We start from the raw sequence: 21,937 nt of genomic DNA on the forward strand, positions 1-21,937 counted from the left end.
TCTTCTTCTTCTTCTTCTTCTTCTTCTTCTTCTTCTTCTTCTTCTTCTTCTTCTTCTTCTTCTTCTTCTTCTTCCTTGCCCACAAGAAAACATTGCCTTCAACACCACCACCCCGGCCTGATTGAGACACAAGGTGGCAAGGGAAAGGCATTTCCCAGTGCAACATTTGCACGGACGCCTCCTTTAAACTGCGCTGCTGCAGCCCGCACAACCCATCCTGGGATATGTGAAATTTGCATACCTGCACAGGATCCACGAGGGCAATGCATCTGTGGCATGCCAGCGAAGCCCACGTAACTGCCGTGGTGGAGTTTCCACCATGCAAAGTTGCACGGGGGTGCATCAGATTTTACACCGGATGCAAGGGAATGAGGTGAGGGAGCGGACCACACCATGGCACGTTGCAGGGAGTGGGTGGCAATTCCGAAGGGGCCTCTCTGCACTGCAACAAAATTAGCACAACTGGGAGACAGCTTTGACCCCCCCCATTTTGCTTCCTGTGCTGATGTCCATTTGTAGGGAGTTCTCAGTAGAGGTGTACACTGAACAGCGAATCCTCTGATGGGATGCAGTCCTTCCTACACCCCCTCCCTTGAGCCTCCTTCTGCCTCACTGAGTCTTTTCATTCCTCTGCTGGCCTTGGAGGGCCTTGGCTGTCTCTCGAAACCTTTGCTGGTTAATTGACCACATGAAACAGTGCAGGAGATAACTGTTTGGGGTGCTTTTTTTGGGGGGGGTGTATTTTTTAAAAATATGTGCATGTGTGTGTAGGGATGTGTGCATGTGTGTGCACCTGGAAGTCAAGGCGACCTCTGGTGACTGACCCCCTACTGGGGGCCTGGGGGAGATTCAGAAAGGTGGCCAGATAAAGCCTGCCCCCGCCTCCCGCCTCTGGCATTCCAAGGAGGTTTCCCATCCAAGTCCTTGCCAGAGTTGACCCTGCTTGGCTTCCGAGATCTGACGAGATTGGGCTGCCCTGGGCGATCCAGGTCAGGGTGAGACGATACTGTTTTAATTTTTTTTTAAGAAAATGGTTTTATTGTGCAGCTTTTGTGATACGTAAACAGAAAAGTGTTTCCAGCAAAGCACCATCATTAATCTTTAAGAAACATCAGTTAGAATCAGGAATGCTTTGAACTTCACAGTGAACGGGCTTGGAAGGGGAACATTCGAAGGCCACGATCCTGTATGATGTGAGTTTGCGCTCTGTTCCCCAGTCTGCCTGCTGCCTTGAGCAGCTGCTAAACAGCTTGGTGGCTGTGCTGTAGGGTTTCAGCTGCGTTTTCTTTCACCTAGCAGTCTCTTTAGGTATCTGCATAGTAGATTAAATGGATTCTTTCTCAGGAACGTGGGTGGTTGGGTAATTAAATGACTTGTGTGTGAGACGTACTACAACTCATGAAGGGGCCATAGAGGCCATCCAGTCCAACCCCCTGCCCAATGCAGGACCAGCCTCAAGCATCTCTGACAAATGTTCGTCCAGACTCTTCTTGAAAGCTGCCAGTGAAGGGGAGCTCACCACCTCCCTGGGCAGCTGATTCCACCTCTGAACCACTCTGACCGTGAAAAAAGTTTCTCCTGATATCCAGCCGATACCTTTGTGCATGCAATTTAAACCCGTTGCTTTGGGTCCTCTCCTCTGCTGCCAACTGGAACAGCTTCTCGCCCTCCTCCAAATGACATCCTTTCAAATATCTAAAGAGAGCCATCATGTCCCCCCTCGATCTCCTCTTCTCCAAACTAAACTAGGGTTGCCAAGTCCATCTTCCACCCCTAGCGGGGGGCTTTGGTGACGTTCCTGGAGGGGGTGGGGCATCCCGACGTGATGACATCATGTTGGGGACGTCTGCCGCCCCCCCACCCGCCCATGCGCCAGATCTCCAGAAACGGCAGTTCCCTGCACTTAAAGGAGCCGGCGTTTCCCCTTTAAGAGCAGCCGCGTTTCCCTTTTAAGAGCACGAAGTTGGCATTTCCCTGCAAGCTTGTGGAGATTGGGCTTGGGAGGCCCACTTAAAGGGAGAGAGATGGGTGGCTGTGGGTGTTGGGGGCGGGGCTTCCCCCGCTGGCCATCTGGCCGGCGGCGGGTAGAACCCCCCCAAAAAACGGGGGACCCCTGGCAAACCGGGGTTTTTGGCAACCCTAAACTAAACATTCCCAGGGCCCTTAGCCTTTCCTTGTAGGGCTCAGTCTCCAGATCCTTGATCATCCTCATCGCTCTCTTCTGCACCCTCTCAATTTTGCCCACTTCCAGTGTTCCCTCTAAGCTGAGTTAGTGTGAGCTAGCTCACAGTTTTTAACTTCCAGCTCACAGATTTTTGCCTTAGCTTAGGAAGGATGGCTCCAGAGCAAACTAATTTATGCAGTAGCCAAATCGCTCACTCACAACTTTATGCCAGTTGCTCACAAAGTAGAAGTTTTGCTCATAAGACTCCACAGCTTAGAGGGAGCATTGCCCACATCCTTTTTGAAGTGAGGCCTCCAGAACTGCGCACAGGACTCCAGGTGTGGCCTGACCAAGGCAGTCTACAGAGGGGCCACGACCTCCTGCGATTTCAGTGCTATGGCCCTTGTAATACAACCCAAGACTGAATTTGCCTTTTTTGCCACCACATCGGACTGACGGCTCATATTTAGTTTACGGTTCCCTCTTACCCCAAGATCTCTTTCACATACACTACTCCCCAGAAACATATCCCCCATCCAGTATTTGTGCTTGATATTTTTGTGGCCCAGATGCAATACTGTGCATTTATCTTTGTTGAATTGCAACTCTCACAAGGCTGTGCAAAGACACGCCCACCAATAACTTCAATGATACAGACTTCAACAAAACCCAAACGTTAAGACTTTTTTTTTTTGAAAAAGCAAACTTTACTTATAGTCACTGGGTGACCAATGGATTTGCTCACTGTTGATTTATGTGCTTGGCTGCTGACCAGCAAGCAGCCATGAGAGGGCTGTGAATAGAACTCCTGTCTGCCGTCTGCTAAAATGTTTGTTTGTGAAATGTGAAAGCAAGCAGCCAAATGGGGTTGAGATGCTCATGAATAGCCCAACAGTCTGTTGAAAAATTGACTCTGGGCTCATGATCGATGAGCAGAACATGAGCTGAACCAACAGCCATTTGTGCATCCCTTAATTATCATTACAAATAAAAGAAAAGAATTATGTATTTATAATACCAGAAATATTGTATTATAGCTATTATTAGTATATTTGTCCAGCCTTTCTGTTCTCAAAGTATTTCAGATGCATTATTGTAGTACTAGATACAAAGCCCGGTTGGGTAGGCCAGCATTAACAACTCCAGGGAGATTTGTCTGTCCCCTTCTATCACTATCTTCTGCAGCAGGTGAAGCCCTTTTTGTTCCCTTTGTGACCCTCCTCATGGTTTATGTTTTTAATTGCTGTTTTATGGGTATATGTTTTTTTAAAAAAAGTTTTAATGCCTTTAAATTGTTCACCATCTTGAGAGCCCTAACTGGGCGGAAAGGTGGGATTTGTTGGAATGTTCAAGGTTTATCGTGCATAGATAAAGAAGATGACAAGAACATCCTGCAGGGGGCAGCAGAGGGGACAACTAGTTAGTATAGTGAGATTAGGGAGTCCTGCTATTTTCAAATAGTCTCCTTCCCGTCTCCTGACTGGCCCAGTCAAGGTTTTCTTCTCTCTGCTGACTCTCCCTCCTAGCTAATTAGACAGTTAGACTGCTCTTTCTCTCTCCTCTGTCTTACAAAGTTTGTTCGTCTCTTAATAAAGTGACTGTATTCTTTAAACAGCTTGTGCTTGGGTTGCCAGGTCGACTTTGGGCAAAACTCTATGGTAAATTCGGCTTCAAACCATAGAGTTTTGCCCAAAAACCAGAGCGTCAACCCAACCGGAGGTGGGCCTGAAAAGGTCAGTTGGGGGCGGGATTTCCCCCCATCAGCCAGCTGGCCGGTGGTGGGCAAGAGCCTGCAAAAGCAGGGGTTCCCCTGCTCCCACCAGTAGGCCGGCAATCCTGGCTCATGCTGTGCTTCACTGCATATCTACACTCTGCCAACAGGATGACAATGTTTTAAAATGTGCAAATATTGCTGCTCCACCATACACCCTGACCTGGATAGCCCAGGCTGGCCTGATCTTGTCAGATCTCGGAAGACGAGCAGGGTCGGCCGTGGTTAGCACTTGGGTGGGAGACCACCAAGGAAGTCCAGGGTTGCTACGCAGAGGCAGGCGATGGCAAGTCACCTCTGAGCGTCTCTGGCCTAGACAACTCCACAGGATCACCATATATCAGCCGTGACTTGATGGCAAACAGGCGGGTCGCCATGTTGTTCTGAAGCAACAGAACAAAGTCTGAGTCCAATGGTTCCTTTAAGACTAACAAAGTGTGCGTGCACACCAAAACTTATACCAAAATTAAACTTTGTTGGTCTTAAAGGTGCTGCTGGACTCACACTTTGATGGCAAACAAACAACCAAAGGGGAAAGGACAGGGTGCAGAAGAGAGCGACGAGGATGATCAGGGGTCTGGAGACTGAGCCCTACGAGGAAAGGCTGAGGGCCCTGGGAATGTCTAGTCTGGAGAAGAGGAGACAGAGGGGGGACAGGATTGCTCTCTTTCGATATTTGAAAGGCTGTCATTTGCCGGAGGGCAAGGAGCTGCTTGATAAAAACAGCATGATAAAAAGTAGAGACATCACCCTGCCAACAAAAGTCCGCATGGTCAAAGCAATGGTAGTCCCAGTAGTCATGTATGGCTGCGAGAGTTGGACTATAAGGAAGGCCGAGCGCCGAAGAATAGGTGCTTTTGAACTATGGCACTGAAGAAGATTCTCAAGAGTCCCTTGGACTGCAAGAAGATCAAATCAGTCAATCCTAAAAGAAATCAACCCTGACTGTTCCCTGGAAGGCCAGATAATGAAACTGAAGCTCAAATACTTTGGCCACCCAATGAGAAGGGAGCACTCACTGGAGAAGACCCTGATGCTGGGAAAGATTGAAGGTCAAAGAAGACGGGGACGGCAAAGGATGAGATGGTTAGACAGTGTCATAGATGCAACAAACATGAAACTGAGCAAACTTCAGAGGACGGCGGAAGACAGGAGGGCCTGGCGGGATCTTGTCCATAAGGTCGTGAAGAGTCGGACTCGACTGTGCGACTGAACAACAACAAGGAGCTGCTCCAGTTTGTGGCAGAGGAGAGGACCCGAAGCAACGGGTTTAAATTACATGCAGGAAGGTATCGGCTGGATATTAGGAAGAACTTTTTCACGGTCAGAGTGGTTCAAAGGTGGACTCAGCTGCCCAGGGAGGTGGTTGATTCCCCTTCATTGGCAGCTTTCAAGAAGAGGCTGGACGGATATTTGTCGGAGATGCTTTAGGCTGGCCCTGCATTGGACTAGAGGGTCTGTATGGTCCCTTCCAACTCTTCTACGATTCTATAACTCTTCTATGATTCTAGAGCCAGTTTGGTGTAGTGGTTAAGTGCACAGACTCGAATCTCCTCCACTTGCACCTGCTGATGTGACCTTGGGTCAGTCACAAGCTCTGGCACAGCTGCTCCTGAAAGAGCAGTTTCTGTCAGAGCTCTCTCAGCCTTACCCACCTCACAGGGTGTCTGTTGTGGGGAGGGGAAGGGAAAGGAGTTTGTAAGCCGCTCTGAGACTCCGAGTGAAGGGCTGGGTATTCACCCAATTCTATGATTCTAAGGCAGATGTTGGTGAGAAACAGCTGGCAGATTCTCTGGGCCACATCCAGCATTTCCCCCCTCCTGACTGCTCCTCTTCTGCTAACATTAAAACAGAAATGGAGCAGGTGAATCTTTCCCCTTCGCTTTATCTCTGTGCTAAATTTCTGTGTTGTCCTGTCAAGGATCACTGCCATTTATGGGCCCTGGCAGGAGCAATAAGGAGCTGCCTAAGTGTGGGAAATGTTCTCTATCAATTAGGTTCTTATCCCACCCTTCCTGCAAGGGCAGTAAAAATGCTTCTTCCTCACCTTGTTGGAGGCTTCCAGGAGCCCTGTGAGGTCGGCTAAGAGAGAATGTGTAATGTATTGGGACTGGAACATTCCAGGACTGTTTCTACCAGTGACTGGCTGAGCTTGGAGCTCTAGAACAATAGCACACCAGGACTCTGGAGGTGGCCAAAGCTTCCCTGACTCAGCAGGAGAACCCGGGACTTGCTGCTCCTCGTCCAGCACTGTAACCACTCTACGTTTCTATCTCCTGTTTCCCAGCTCGGCCCCTTAGCCTCCGCGGCATACTGGCTTTTCATGTAACACCCGTGAATTCTCTCCTGTAAATACGGAGGCCCTTTGATAACATTTTAAAAGAGTTCCCGAGCCCCCCTTTGGGGAGGGAGAGAGTTGAGCTAGTGGGGTGCCATCCACTGCGGAAGGAGCGCTGGAGGGGAAGGAACAGATGCTAATAAATTCCTGTAACCAGGGATGGGGTGATAGATTAGAATCTCTGAATATTTATGGGAAGCTGCTTTTCTCCACGTTTCTGCGGCTGTCCCAAGGTGAAGGCGGCATTAGTGATTCACCGTTAATCACACACAAGTGAACACGCGGAGCGGGGCCCGTCTGGGGAGTCACATTAATTGATTGTGGCATTAGCAACGAGCATGTGTAGCTCATTAGGAAGAAAGCAGGATTGTTTTATGCAAGAAAGAGCGGTCGGGCTTTGTTTTATGACAAGACAAAGCCAGCCGTGGAGCTTCTAAGCGCGAGAGCTTTGCGCAGCTTTGCTTGCATCCTCCCAAGGTTATCTTTGAAGTCAGAAATGGGGAGGGTGCCAAATTCCGTCATGCCACCTTCTGCCCATGGGTGAGGGCATCGCAGCCGTGCATCGCAGCCCTTGGCATCTTTGCCCTGAAGAAGAAGAAGAGGAGGAGGAGGAGGAGATTGGATTTCTACCCCGCCCTTCACTACTCAAAGGTGTCTCAGAGCGGCTTACAAACTCCTTTCCCTCCCCCTCCCCACAACAGACACCCTGTGAGGTAGGCGGGGCTGAGAGAGCTCTGACAGAAATGGCTCTTTTTCAAGAACAGCTCTTATCAGAACTACCACTTGCCCAGATGCAAGTGGAGGAGTGGGGAATCAAACCCGGTTCTCCCAGGTTAGAGTCCAGATTAGACTTCAGAAGGGTATAATGCCACAGAGTCCACTTTCTGCAGCAGCCATTTTCTCCAGGGGAACTGACTCCGGTCATCTGGAGAGCAATTGTAACCTGTGGAGATCTCCAGCCATGACTTGGAGTTTGGCAGTCCTCAGGGGTCATTTCCTGCAGGAGCACACAGGAGCGGAGCTCCGGCAGTAAAGAGGAGCGGTATATATAAATAGCCCTGTCGTAAATAATAATCTAAAAACTTAACTGCTAGGATGAACAGTACAGGAGCAGGTGGTCTCTGCCAGGCATTGCAGAGGTGAGGACTGTGGAAATTGGCATTGCACGACGCTCTAGGAATCCCCCGAATTTCTGTGGTTTTAACCCCCATTTTGCTCCCATTGCTGTGGGAGCTTGGAGATTGAGTGAGAGCCAGTTTGATGTAGTAGTTAGGAGAGTAGACTCTGATCTGGGAGAACCGGGTTTGATTCCCTATTCCTCCACATGCAGCTGCTGGTGTGACCTTGGGCCAGTCACAAATTTATTCAGAGCTGTTCTCTCAGGAGCAGTCCTTCAAAGAGCTCTCTCAGCCCACGCACTGTCTGTTGTGGGGAGGGGAAGGAGTTTGTAAGCCGCTCTGAGACTCCCTTGGGTAGTGAAGGGCAGGGTATAAATCCAATCTCTCCTCTCTCCCTCTTCTTCTTCACTGTGGGAGGTGTTGCCCGCCATCCAGAGCGGTCAACCTGGCAACAGTATTCTCAAAGTCTTCTGGCCCCAAGCTGTTTAGATCAATTCACAGAGAGCAGGACCCACAGCTGGTCTCAGCCACGATCGCTAAGGATCCAGAGGCACAGAGTGTTGGACTAGATGGGCCATTGGCCTGACCCAACATGGCTTCTCTTATGTCCTTTGGCCCTAAGCACCCAGAGGCAGCAGGCCCTGGGTATGGGCACCCGGGGAGTGTGACCCACACGCCTGGCCTGCATGTTCTCAGAGGCCTCCAGTCTCGGGGCTTGGATGTTGGACTTGGTGGACCTTTGCTTCGATCCGGCAGTCCCGTTTGTGTGTCATTCCAAGGGCGGAAATGACTGGTGAGAAAAAAGACCTTTGCCTTTCTCCTGCCTGGCGTTTAGAGGGAATCTGACCTTCGGTGAGATTTATGAGCGGTGCTAGGCTTGAACTTTCCAGCCGGCCATGTGCTTCCCCTTACCTTTTTAACACAGCAAGTTCACCGTTATCCATCTTGATCTTGAAGTGCGTTACCAACGGCAGGCAAGTGAGTCTCTCCTTTCATGATAACAGGAAATAATTTATCCTCGAGAATCTCCTGGAAGGATTTTTTTTAAACTTCTCTTTTTTGATTTGCCAGTGATGGATCATCGGTGTCCTTAATACAGTTTGTGGCGGCACTGTGAAAATCCTAGAAATTAAAACACAACAGAGTGTGACTTTTGAATCACAAATCCCACCGTGCCAATGCCGTCTGTGGCTCCTGGGGAAGGGATAGCTCCACTTGGACCCAGCCGCGGGTGTTTTCAAGGAGAAGAGGGCACAGCCCAAAACGAGCCAAAGGTTACCAATTTTAAACTCGGAAGCAAACCCTCCTCCTTTCAGTGGAGCTGACTTCAGGGTCAATGCATCCGGGCAGACCTCGATATTCTGTAGAACCAGGGGTCATTTGCTGCAGGAGGGCACAGGAGCAGAGCTCCGGCAGTAAAGAGCCCAGGGGGCGGGCACAGGCAACAAGCCCCACCCCCTGCTCCCAGCAGCCCTCAGTCAGAGCAAGAAGCAGCCAGATATGTTGCAGAGCCTCCCCCCCCCGGTCCAAAACAGTCCAGTGGCACCTTTAAGACCAGGTTTTATTCAGGTACAAGCTCTCCCTCCTCTGCGAGGACAGATCTGCTCGTCCCCCCCCCCCCAATAGCTAGCAATCCGAAACAGTCCAGTGGAGCCTGAGCGGTGGGTGTTGCCTTCTGACACACTTCCGGTGATGTCAGGAGGTGTGGCATATGCAAATAAGTTATGCTGATGAGTTATGCTAATAAGCTCCTGCACCTCTTTTTCTACGAAATGACCCCTGTGGAGAACTAATCCCAAGTAAAGCCAGACGTGATCTGTGAAAAAGCGTACCCATGTACATTTTCTCAGAAGTACAGAACAGATAAAAGGAAGAAAACCCCATGGACAGTAACAAAAGGCTAAAAGACATGATGCCAGAAGATGAGCCCCTCAGGTTGGAAGGTATCCAATATGCTACTGGGGAAGAGCAGAGGGCAAGTACAAGTTGGCTTACCAAGTACCTACCATGAATCGGCAGGGGACACATACTTCTTGTCAGGATCATTCCTGCGTGGAAAAGAAACGCGCCGCACCATGCCGTCACCCAGACATGACGCCAGCACACTGGGCACGTAGCTGGGCGATGCTCTGGCAGAGGTGGAAACTTCCAGCTCCATTGCCAGAGTGTCGCCCAGCTATGTGCCCAGCGTGCTGGTGTCACGTCTGGACGACGGCATGGTGCGGCGATGGTGTGTTACACCGAGGGATGTTCCGGCCGGGAACCATGTGTCCCCCGCAAGAAATTGCAAGTAGATAAATAGGTACCACTTCGGTGGGAAGGTCACAGCGTTCCGTGTGCCTTGTTGTTGAGTCATGACGGCCACATGACCATGGAAATGTCTTCGGACAGCGCTGGCTCTTCGGATTTGAAACGGAGATGAACACTGCAACCCTAGAGTCGGATTCGACTGGCTTTCGAGCAAGGGAACCTTTACCTTTACCTTTACTTGGTAACCCTAAGTACAAGTAACCCTAGAAAGAGTGAAGCAGCTGGGCCAAAGCCAAAAGGATGCTCAGCTGTGGATGTGTCTGATGGTGAAAGGAAAGTCCAATGCAGCAAAGAACAGTACTGCATAGGAACCTGGAATGCAAGATCCATGAATTAAGGTAAACTTGACGTGGTCAAAAATGAGATGGCAAGACTGAACATCAACATCTTGGGAATCAGTGTACTAAAGTGGACGGGAATGGGCGAATTTAACGCAGAAGACTCTTGAGAGTCCCCTGGCCTGCAAGGAGATCAAATCAGTCAATCCTAAAAGAAATCAACCCTGACTGTTCCCTGGAAGGCCAGATAATGAAGCTGAAGCTCAAATACTTTGGCCACCCAATGAGAAGGGAGCCCTCACTGGAGAAGACCCTGACGCTGGGAAAGACTGAAGGTCAAAGAAGAAGGGGACGGCAAAGGATGCGATGGTAAGACAGCGTTATCGAGGCAAGGAACATGAAGTTGAGCAAACTCCAAAGCATAACGGAAGACAGGAGTGCCTGGTGTAATCTGGTCCATGGGGTTGCAAGGATTTGGACTCGACTGTGCGACTGAACAACAACAACCCTTGGGAACAATTTTTATTAGAATTTATTGTGGCTGGGAGATAAAATCTTGGCCAAGCCTCCATGATCCAGTGTCAAAGGTTTGGAGAGGGTTAGGAAGGAGAACAAGAGGTGGTGCTGGGAAATATTTGAAGCCATGAGGAGCAGCAGGGGAGGTGAATCCCTTTTGGGGGTTTGTTGGAATTTCTTAGTGACAAGAGTGACAAGAGCAGGGGTCATTTCCTGCAGGAGCACACAGGAGCGGAGCTCCGGCAGTAAGGAGCCCAGGGGGCGGGCACATACAACAAGCCCCGCCCCATGCTCCCAGCAGCCCTCAGTCAGAGCAAGAAGCAGCCAGGTAAGCTGCAGAGTCGCCCCCAACCCCCAGTCCAAAAGAGTCCAGTGGCACCTTTAAGACCAAGTTTTATTCAGGCACAAGCTCTCCCTCCTCTGCGAGGACAGATCTGCACGTCCCCCCCCCAATAGCTAGCAATCCAAAACAGTCCAGTGGAGCCTGAGCGGTGGGTGTTGCCTTCTGACACATTCCCGGGGATGTCAGGGGGTGTGGCATATGCAAATAAGTTATGCTAATGAGTCATGCTAATGAGCTCCTGTACCTCTTTTTCTACGAAATGACCCCTGGACAAGAGACAGGCACTCTGTGCATGCTTCAAAGCATTTGCTTTACTGTTTCACTTGCATTGTCCGAAACGAGCACTGAAACACAGTCCTGGGGCGAAGTTTAGTCTTACTGCAAAGGAGCTTTAGTTTTTCAACGGTGCAAGCTGCGGGTTGCACCTCTGCTTCTCCTCCACCACATTGGGCAGCATGTGTCAGACGAAGCCAGCGGTGAAGAAGCAGCCCTGTGGTTTCTCACCGTATGGTGAGATTTCCTGCTTAAAGCCGAGAAGGAGTCATGAGGCGCTTCAGCGACTGAACGAAGCCCACGGTGCCCTCGGTTCTGCGGCTGAGTTCTTCTTCCTCTGCCGGTTGACCCGACAGGACTCCAAAGAGACAGGTCATTAGAACCTTTCTTGGGGAAATCACTCAACTTGACGCGCTTGCTCCAAACACGGGTCACGTTCTGCTGGCTCTCTGGTTTCTGTGGCACGTCCTGAAAGACAGGAGAAGCCGCTGACTCCGCAAAGTACTCTGCTGCATCCGAGATGAACTTGGCTCCAGTTTTTTGGGGGAAAGCAGACATTCACACAGCTGCTGAAGAGAGCTTTCCTCCCTTGGAGTCCCAGAAATTGCTCAACGGGACCTTCTTGGAACCCTGATAGAATCTGAAGTTGTGATAGGGAAGGTGGGTCCCTGGCTTGGTGGTGCGGTTGCCAGCTCCAGGCTGGGAAATTCCTGGAGATTTTGGGGAGTGAAGTCTGGGGAAGGTGGAGTTTGGGGAAGGAAGGGGTCTCAGGAGGGTACAAGGCCACAGAGACCACCCTCCAAAGCAGCCATTTTCTCCAGTAGAACTGATTTCTATTGCCTGGAGATCAGTTGTAGTTTAAGGAGATCTCCAGTCACCACCTGGAGGTTGGCAGCCCTACTCAGTGGCCAAGCATCTCTGTTGGTCTCTGGCTTGGAAAAGCCTGGCTGTGACCGAGACTTGGGTGAGACGGCGGCTGCCAGTCAGAGGAGGCACTTTGGACCTAGTTGGTCCTTTGCCTTGACTCCGCAGGATGCAAAAGTATAAACCGCAAGGGTAGACCATCAAAACAGACACAACTTTCACAAGTAAACAGTAGACATCAGTCTGTTGCAATACAATAACAATAAATTGAAGATGCAATAGCATTGGTGGTCACAATTCAAAAACACTATTTGCAAATTCAGAATACAATTGGATGATAGTGGACAATATCCAACAAGAGACTCCTCTATATCCTTTGGATATAATGGTGTCCAAAAGACCTCAAAGTCCACGAAAAAGGCAGAGGATGTCCCAAAGCACAAATAAACTTCTAACAGCCAAAAACGTCTTTCCCAGGTATGCCAGACGTTTCAAAATGTTCTTCTTCAGTTGTACGGCTGAAAATGGAACTACAAAATAACAATATAACAACACAGCTATGAAATATGAAGAGCCAAAGAGAAGTTCAGAATGTATATATTCCAGTGCATCTATATTAAAGCCACCTCATATAGTAACCTTTTACACTTACCCCAATTTCCACATTCTCTGTGTTGGTCTCTGGCTTGGAAAAGCCTGGCTGTGACCGAGACCCTGGCAAGACGGTGGCTGCCAGCCAGAGGAGGCACTTTGGACCTAGTTGGTCCTTTGCCTTGACTCCGCAGGAAGCAGCTTCCAGTCCTCCTGTTTCATGGAGTCTTCCAAACACAACGTTCCTGCTGTCCTTGCAGGTGAAGAGTTTTGGTTCCGCACTTCCCTTCCTAAGCAGCCTTTCTTCAGTCGCCTACAATTAGTCAGCAGCACCAGTGTCTGCAGGATCCATGGCCAAGATCCCTCTGAGAGCCAGTTTGGTGTAGTGGTTAAGTGCACGGACTCTAATCTGGGAGAACCAGGTTTGATTCCCCTCTCCTCCACTTGCAGCTGCTGGTGTGACCTTGGGTCAGTCACAAGTTCTCTTGGAGCTGTTCTCTCAAGGACAGTTCTGGAAAGAGCTCTCTCAGCCCCGCCTACCTCGCAGAGTGTCTGTTGTGGGGAGGGGGAGGGAAAGGAGATTTATTTATTTATTTATTTGAATTTTTATCCCGCCCTCCCTGAAGGCTCAGGGCGGCTAACAGAGGCATAAATGCCAGATTATAACAATAAAAACAGTATAAAATACAATAAAACACATACTACAGTTAAATAATATTCTTAAAAATAAGTTAAATTATCGGTGCTCCAATACTCACTCCAAATTGTAAAACCAAGATGGTGTTCTAAGGTGTTATATCTAAACAACCACAGCAGTGTATGTCCCCACAACCCTGTCGTCCCCTAGGGACGCCCGCTCCCTCCGATGATACCCGCACCAGTGGTGGTGGTGTGCGATGGTGGGAAGGCGTTGGTGGAATAGTAGTGGCGGCGGCTCCTACTTGAAAGCCTGGCGGAAGAGCTCCATTTTATAGGCCCTGTGGAACTGTACAAGGTCCCGCAGGGCCCGGATCTCCTCTGGGAGCTCATTCTACCAGATAGGAGCCGCCACCGAGAACGCCCTGGCCCTGGTCACAGCGAGTTTGATGCTCCTGAGGCCTGGGATATCCAGGAGATTTTGGCTCCCGAACCGTAGTGCCCTTGGGGGAACATGCGGGGAAAGGCGGTCCCTTAGGTAGGCCGGTCCCTGGCCATATAGGGCTTTAAAGCGAATCCGATACACCAGCACTTTGAAGCGAATCCGATACGCCATTGGCAACCAGTGCAGCGCTTTCAGCACCGTCCGGATGTGATCTCGTCTACAGCCTGGCTGCAGCATTCTGCACTAGTTGCAGCTTCCGAATTTGTGACAGAGGCAGCCCCATGTAGATTGTAAGCCTCTCTGAGGCTCCGAGTGAAGGGTGGGGTATAAATCCAATCTCCTCTCCTCTCCTCTTATGGGGCTGAAGGTAGCTGGAGGAATAAAGATGGTGGAGTCCTGTATGGTGTTTCCTCCTGTCCGTCTGATTTTATCCTCTTTCCCCACCTCATCTGTACCTTCCATATTCACCAATGTTTTTATGTTTGTATGCATTTTAACCATTCCGTATGTTTTTAAACTCCATTTTAAACCCTTTTAAAGTGGTCTCAATGATGTATACGTCTATATGTTTTGATACTAATGGTGTTATACTGTCTGTTTTTATTATGATGGTTTTATAATGTAATTTTATCATGTGTCTTTTAAATCGTTAGCTACCTTGGTAACCCTTGGAAGGGCAGAAAAGTGGGATGTAAATTTTGCAAATAAATATTATTGGGTACAAAGTTCCCTCTAAGCTGTGGAGTCCTGTGAGCAAAAATTCTACTTTCTGAGCTACTGGCATTAAAGCTGTGAGCAAGCAATTTGGCTACTGCATCAATCAGTTTGTGCTGGAGCCATTCCTTCCTGAGCAAAGACAAAAATGGGTGAACCAGAGGCTAAAAAACCATGAGCTAGTTCACACTAACTCAGCTTAGAGGGAACACTGATTGGGTGTCGTAAATAAGAAGCGGGAGACTAACCAGTTATGAAGGTGCACAGAGAGTTTATATAGTTATAAAGGTGAATATATACAGAGATATTTATTGGCTATCGTACAGCATGTCATGCCTTAGTCTATGAGAACTAAGTCCCCACCATCTTACTAAGCTGATAGCTGTTATGCTAAACCCCAGCCAGTCTCTAACAGGGTGATGCAATCACTAACTCTAACAAGCCCAGAAAGAGTAACACCTGCTAGAAAACACCTGGCTGTAATTACATGATTACTAGCATGACAGCTAGGTCTGACAAACAGATCAAACTGATCTATAGTAACTGCTTGCTACCTCTATCACTCTGACATATATCTGAATAAATATGTTCCCATCAGGGAACCCTGGTTGTGGCTGCACCTTCTCAGCTCCAGAATTTGAAGGATGACTTTGGATTTTATGTTCAAGCAGGAAGCAGGTGCTAGTTTGATCCAATTCTAGAATCACCTTCGAGACCAACAAGATTTTTGGGGTGTGAGCTTTTGCGAGTCAGAGCTCCCGTCGTCAGATGTGAGTAGGAATGGTGACTTCTGAGTCTTTATATCCCAGCCAGAAGCTGAGAAGGGTGCCGTGAAGAAGGAACTCAGGATGCAGAGGTACCATGCATACTGTAAGCAGCTTGATTAGAATGGAGAGGAAATGCTTGGGGGCAGAAAATTAGCATCTGTAGTGAGATAAGAACCCTGTGTCCCTATTCAGCCCTGGGGGAGGGACTTGTTTGTTGGATATAGAGGCTGGAAGGGCATTGCTGACATTTGGTGGCATATATGATGTTGGACGATGAACAGGTGAATGAACCTGAGATGGTTCAGCCAGTGTTAGGTCCCGTGATCCTGTTGTCAGAGTGGATGCCAGTGACACCTGCCACTCAACAGCAGCACCACCCTTCATTCCAATTGGCCTCTGACCTTTGGTGTCTTTACAGGCATCAGGAAGTAGTTTTTCTCCAGGCCACTTTGGCTGGAGATCCTGGAGGTTTTTTATCATCTTCTAGGCATGGAACAGGGTCACTGGGGCTTGGGGGGGAGGTATTTGTGAATTTCCTGCCTTGTGCAGGGGGTTGGACTAGATGACCCTGGAGGTCCTTTCCAACTCTTTGATTCTATGATTCCCATCAGTCGATTAGCTACTCCTAGTCTCTATGGTATACCATAGGACAGTTGCCAGAGGTGGCACTCAGACCCCTCTCTGTGGGTACGCGTGCCATCGCCCCAGCCAGGCCCAGACCATCATTAAAGTGTCAAATTCTCTGCCAAATGATTTTAAGTAAATGAAAGCATTTGGGATGGTTTTCCTTACTTTGTTTGGGTCATCTTAAGTTAATTTATGAGTTGTTTTTTCTAAAGTAAAACCTCAGTATTCAGGTTAAATTGCCATGTTAGCACTTTGCAATAAATAAGTGGGTTTTGGGTTGCAGTTTGGGCACTTGGTCTTTAAAAGGTTCGCCATCACTGCCATAGGAGAAGCAGCAGTCATAGAGCATCCAACCTCTAGCTGTTCTAGGGCTTCTGTTTCTCCTATGCTCTATGATATACCACAAAGGTGTACAGCCATAGAGTCTGCTGCCTGAAGCCACATTCACTCCAGAGTATCTCTTCTCTATACTCTGGGAATCAGTTGTCCTTCTGGGAGAACTCCAGGGACCTCCTTGAGATTGGTAACCCTAGGAACAAAATGTAGTGTGAGTTAAAAGAAACCGAGCAGGCCCAGATGGAAGATTTTTAAGGCATGTCTTTGCAAGAAATTAAACTGAACATGGATTCCTCCTAATGATCATGGATTTGTGTCCAGATCACGGGAGGTGGTAGTTTCGCTCCATTCTGCTATGGTCAGGCCTCACCTGGAGTCCTGTGTCCAGTTTTGGGCACCACATTTTAGGAAGGATGTTGACAAGCTCGAGTGTGTCCAGAAGAGGGCAACCAGGATGGTGAGAGGGTTGGAATCCAAGTCTTAGGAGGAAAGGCTGAAAGAGTTGGGTTTGTTTAGCCTGGGAAAGAGAAGGCTTAGAGGGGACACGATTGCAGTCTTCAAGTATTTAAAGGGCTGTCATGTAGAAGATGAAGCGGATCTATTCTCTCTTGCTCTGGATTGCAAGACTAGATCTAATGGGTGGAAATTACAAGGGAGTCGTTACCGGCTAAATATCAGGAGAAACTACCTAACGGTAAGAGTGGTTGAGCAGTGGAGCAGACTGCCTCAGGAGGGGGTGGATGCTCCTTCACTGGACGTTTTCAAGCGGAGGCTGGACGACCATCTTTCGGGTATGTTGTAGGGCTATCTTTCGGCTGTAGTCCTGCAGAGTGCAGGGGGTTGGACTAGATGACCTGCGAGGTCCCTTCCAACTCTAACATTCTATGATTCTATGATTCCTCCTAATGAACGCTGGGCTTTATAATTTGGCGAGGGGGTTATGTAGAGGTCTTTCACAGGGAACTGCCTGTATCCTTCCCACACTTCAGTTCCCCGAGTTCCTCAGTGAAAAAAGGCTTGGAAGTTGAGTCACTGTCGGCAGGCAGCGAGCTAGTTTCTCTGTGAGATTAAAGTGCTCTGAAGGAGGGACGGCTGCTCCTGGCACAGACCCTCATCTGACTCTCGCCTCCCTGGGAAACAGGAGGTGGAAGGTATGTTGTTGCAAAACCTTGCAAGTGAGTTTTGACCCGAGCCATCCTCTGCCTCCAGCCAAATGTGGCCGTAGCAGGCGTCACCCACCCTCCGCCTTCCAGATGTGCTGACATGTTTTATAATCCTCTGCTTTCATGCAGCTGCATCCACCTACGAGGCTACAGAAATGCGTGTTCTGGAACTGGTTTCTGGCAACGTCACCGGGACTGCAGACTTGTGTCTACTTGATTTCCGAGTTGTTTTGCTTGCTGAGTGGCTTTTTATAGGTTGCCAGTTGCAAAAAGGCTGGACGAGGAGTCATGCTCCACTCACCCCCCCCCATCTTGGTGAAGTCAGCAAAACGGCCTCTTTCCTCCTGCCGTGTTGAAGCGGGTTTTTCCTAATGTGTTGCTTTGGTGCTGAAGGTAATGGGGCCAATTCACAGGTCCGTTTCCCTAAGGTGGCTTTGAAGATGGAACTTTGGGGCAAAGATCTATATGGAAGCTGTTGGATTCAGGAGACAAGAGCTGCCTTCCTGGTCCTTCCAATCCAGAGTCCTGTTCCCAAAAGCAGCTCAAAAGAGGGGCCGGTTGTCTTTAATTCTCTCTGATTTCTCTCTTTAAGCAGGGCTTTTTTTGAAGAAAAAAAAACAGCAGGAACTCATTAGCATAATAGGCCACACCCGACTGCACAGCTCATTAGCATATTAGGCCACACCCCATGTCTTACCTTGGCTTGCCCGGGCACCCTGCAGCTGCGGGGAGCCTAGGCAAGCCGGTCCTAGGCCAGGGAAGGCATGGGGAGGCATTTAAATTCCAGATTCCCCACTCCTCCACTTGCAGCTGCTGGATGACCTTGGGCAAGCCATCGTTCTGTCAGAGCTGTTCTTGAAAAAGAGCCGTTTCTGTCAGAGCTCTCTCGGCCCCGCCTACCTCCCAGGGTGTCTGTTGTGGGGAGGGGAAGGGAAAAGGAGTTTGTAAGCCGCCCTGAGACTCCTTTGGGTAGTGAAGGGCGGGGTAGAAATCCAATCTCCTCCTCCTCCTCCTCCTCCTCCTCCTCTTCTTCTACTTCTAATAAACTCTTCTGATCCTCCTGTTTGTACGAGGGGGGAAGACCCAGAGTGTTAAAGGTTGTAGGGTGGTGTCCAGTTTCATCTAAGGCCCCCAGGGTCCCTGGAGCCAAACAGCACCGAAGTGTAGCTGTGGCCTTGGTGCCCCTTAGGCATTGGGGGGGGGGGGGTCGGAATTAGCTCAGGGATGAGCATAGCCTGCCATTGACGCAGGGTCTGTCATTAGGAGCTCCATTTTTTAGAGGCACTCCGGTAGTCAAATCTAGGGGAAAGTGGTTCTTCACGGGAACAGAGAGTGTGAAGCTGGCTGGGCTGACAGTCTGGATCAGCAGAAACATAGAGAAGAGAAGAAGAAGTGGTTGGGTTTATTCCCCGCCCTTCACTACCCAAAGGAGTCTCTGAGCGGCTTACAAACTCCTTTCCCTTCCCCTCCCCTCCCCACCACAGACACCCTGTGAGGTAGGCGGGGCTGAGAGAGCTCTGACAGAAATGGCTCTTTTTCAAGAACGGCTGTGCCAGAACTGTGGCTTGCCCAAGGTCATCCAGCAGCTGCAAGTGGAGGAGTGGGGAATCAAACCCGGCTCTCCCAGATTAGGGTCTGTGCACTTAACCACTACACCAAACTGGTGACCGACCCCTACTGGGAGGGATCTGGAAGGAATCCCCAAGGGTCATCTAGTCCAACCACCGGAACAATGCAGGGAATTCACAACCACCTCCCCTCCCCCACTCCTCCAGGGACCCCTGCTGTATGCCCGGAGGAAGGCACAGAAACGTCCAAGATTCCTGGGCCAATCTGGCCTGGAGGAAAATTCCTTCCTGACCCCAAAGTGGAAATTGGCACTATTTAGAAAGGGCCATTAGAGCCTAGCAGTGATTCATCCCTTCCTGCCCTCCCTCTCAGAATCTGGGCAAATTCCCAGACTCAGCACTGCTGTCAGATGGCCATCTGGCCTCTGCTTGAAACCCTCCAAAGAAGGTGAGCCCACCACCTCCCGAGGAAGCCTGTTCCAAGGAGGAGCAATGCTCCCTCTAAGCTGTGGAGTCTTGTGAGCAAAAATTCTACTTTGTGAGCTACTGGCATTCAAGTTGTGAATGAATGATTTGGCTGCTGCATAGATTAGTTTGCTCTAGAGCCATCCTTCCTGAGCAAAGACAAAGAATGTGTGAGCTGGAGGCTAAAAAACAATGAGCTAACTCACACTGACTCAGCTTAGAGGGAACACTGCTCCAGAGCAAACTAATTTATGCAGCACCCAAATCACCTGCTCACAACTTTAATGCCAGGAGCTCACAAAGTAGAGTTTTTGCTCACGGGACTCCATAGTTTAGAGGGAGCATTGCAGTGTTCCCTCTAAGCTGAGTTAGTGTGAGCTAGCTCATGGTTTTTTAGCCTCTGGCTCACACATTTTTTGTCTTAGCTCAGGAGGGATGGCAATGCACCCTCTAAGCTGTGGAGTCTTGTGAGCAAAAACTCTACTTTGTGAGCATTAAAGTTGTGAGCGAGCGATTTGGCTGCTGCATGAACTAGTTTGCTCTGGAGCCATCCCTTCCTGAGCTAAGGCAAAAATGTGTGAGCCGGAGGTTAAAAAAAATGTGAGCTGGCTCACACTAACTCAGCTTAGAGGGAACACTGCTGAGGAGAAGAAGAAGAAGAGGAAGAGATTGGATTTATACCCCACCCTTCACTTGGAGTCTCAGAGCGGCTTACAAACTCCTTTCCCTCCCCCTCCCCACAACAGACACCCTGGGAGGTGGGTGGGGCTGAGAGAGCTCTGACAGAAACTGCTCTTTCAAGGACAGCTGTGCCAGAGCTTGTGACACGCTCTGTCATGAAGTTCTTCCTAATGTTTAGCTGAAAACTCTTCTGATTTAATTTCAGCTCATTAGTTCCGGTCCGACCTTCTGGGGCAACAGAAAACAGCTCCACTCTATCCTCCATATGACAGCCCGTCAACTACTTGAAGACGGTGATCAAAAAGCAACTCCAAGAATAAAAATTACTCCCTGACAGTTGGTTTCTGTTAAAGTTGTGGGCAATTACTTTTTTTTTTTTTTTGCAACAAAGCTGGTTCTACGCCCACAGTCTTCCTGAAATTCTGTTCAGGATCATTACCAAAGTTAACATTTGCGAGGATACGGTCCGCCACCCAAATGAGAGCAATGTGTTAGACCGTGGAACAGCATCAATCCCTGTTCCTTCACTGCTGACATTCAATATTTTGACATGTTATGCGGGGCTGGGAAAAAGTAACGACTGTCAGTTCTGAAAAGAGGGTGGTTTTCTTCCGGGGAGGCGGGGGGGGGGGGGGGGGGGGAGAGGAAACTTCAGCTCCAACGACAGGGCTGCCTCTGGCCTCTCTGGAATGAAGCACCTCTCCACGTGTGGTGCAAAGACCACAGCATCAATAATTCCAGGGCGTCGTTTGGTGCGAGCGCTTGATGTTTTCCGTCTGGTCCCATGGTTACCATGATATTTTAGGTAGAAATGGGAGTCACAGTTTCCCACCGGCTTCGCCTCCCTGGTCACAGAGCCGGGGGTGGACTCGGACGTGGTGGCACCTTATGCCAGTGTTGAAGAGCTGGACTGAAAACTCTGGCTGGGCGGTGGTCTCTCGTCTGAGCAGATGTTGTGGGGGGCAGTGAGTACCAAAGCCAAATACGACGGGCCTCTGTCTATCTTTCTGCCTTTAGGAGCTAGAGCTACCTTTCACTGAAGCATTAGCAGGAGAAGATTCGTAGGCCGCAGGAGGGCTCCCCCAATGCCTCCCCCCCCCCATTTTGAAACCAGAGAACCTCATTCTGGGCAAGGGCCCTGCTTTCCGGCTGAACCGTATCACTGGAGCGCTCTTTGGGATTGTATCTGGAATCTGTCTGGACGCTTTCACCGGAATGCGTTGTTCTAGTTACTCTGTTCATTTGGCTCACAGCTGTTTCTGTTCTTCATGGGACAACGGATGTGCAGTCATTTCTAAATGAAGGGGGGGGGGGAACGGGACAAAAACAACCTCTCCCCAGTCATTGCATTTGTTAGGGTAACAAAAACGAATGGGAACAGCAATGCATGAACAAAGCACCAGTCATTTCATTCATTTCACTTGTGCCCGGCAGTTGGAGTTCCAGGGGGTTAGAGAGAGAGGAGAGATGTAACTGACGGGGAAGTTTTCCGGTCGTCACCGGCAAACAGACCTAGCCACAGAAAAGAAGTGTGCTGATAGGTCTTTCCCCAGCGTTTTTAACCAATCAGTGCTGGGGGAGAGGGCTTTCTTAATTAAACAGCAATGAGAGTGGCGATGTTTAAAGCATGATTATTTTAAAAGGTGTGCTTTTTTGGTTGTGTTGTACTTTTGGTGCACCAATGCAATGCCTTTCCCTTTGAAACCAGCAGAATGTTTTTTTTTTTAAATGAATGCAATAATGATAATGAATGGGTGAATCAGGGCTCTTTTTGTAGCAGGAACTCCTTTGCATATTAGGTGACACACCCCTAATGTAGCCAATCCTCCAAGAGCTTACAGAGCTCTTCTTATAGGGGCTACTGTAAGCTCTTGGAGGATTGGCTACATTAGGGGTGTGTCGCCCAGGGCTCTTTTTGCAGCAGGAACTCCTTTGCATATTAGGCGACACGCCCCCTAATGTAGCCAAT

Source organism: Gekko japonicus, unplaced genomic scaffold, assembly GCF_001447785.1.
Source record: "Gekko japonicus isolate JY-2015 unplaced genomic scaffold, Gekko_japonicus_V1.1 scaffold10, whole genome shotgun sequence".
NCBI classification, from domain to species: Eukaryota; Metazoa; Chordata; class Lepidosauria; order Squamata; family Gekkonidae; genus Gekko; species Gekko japonicus.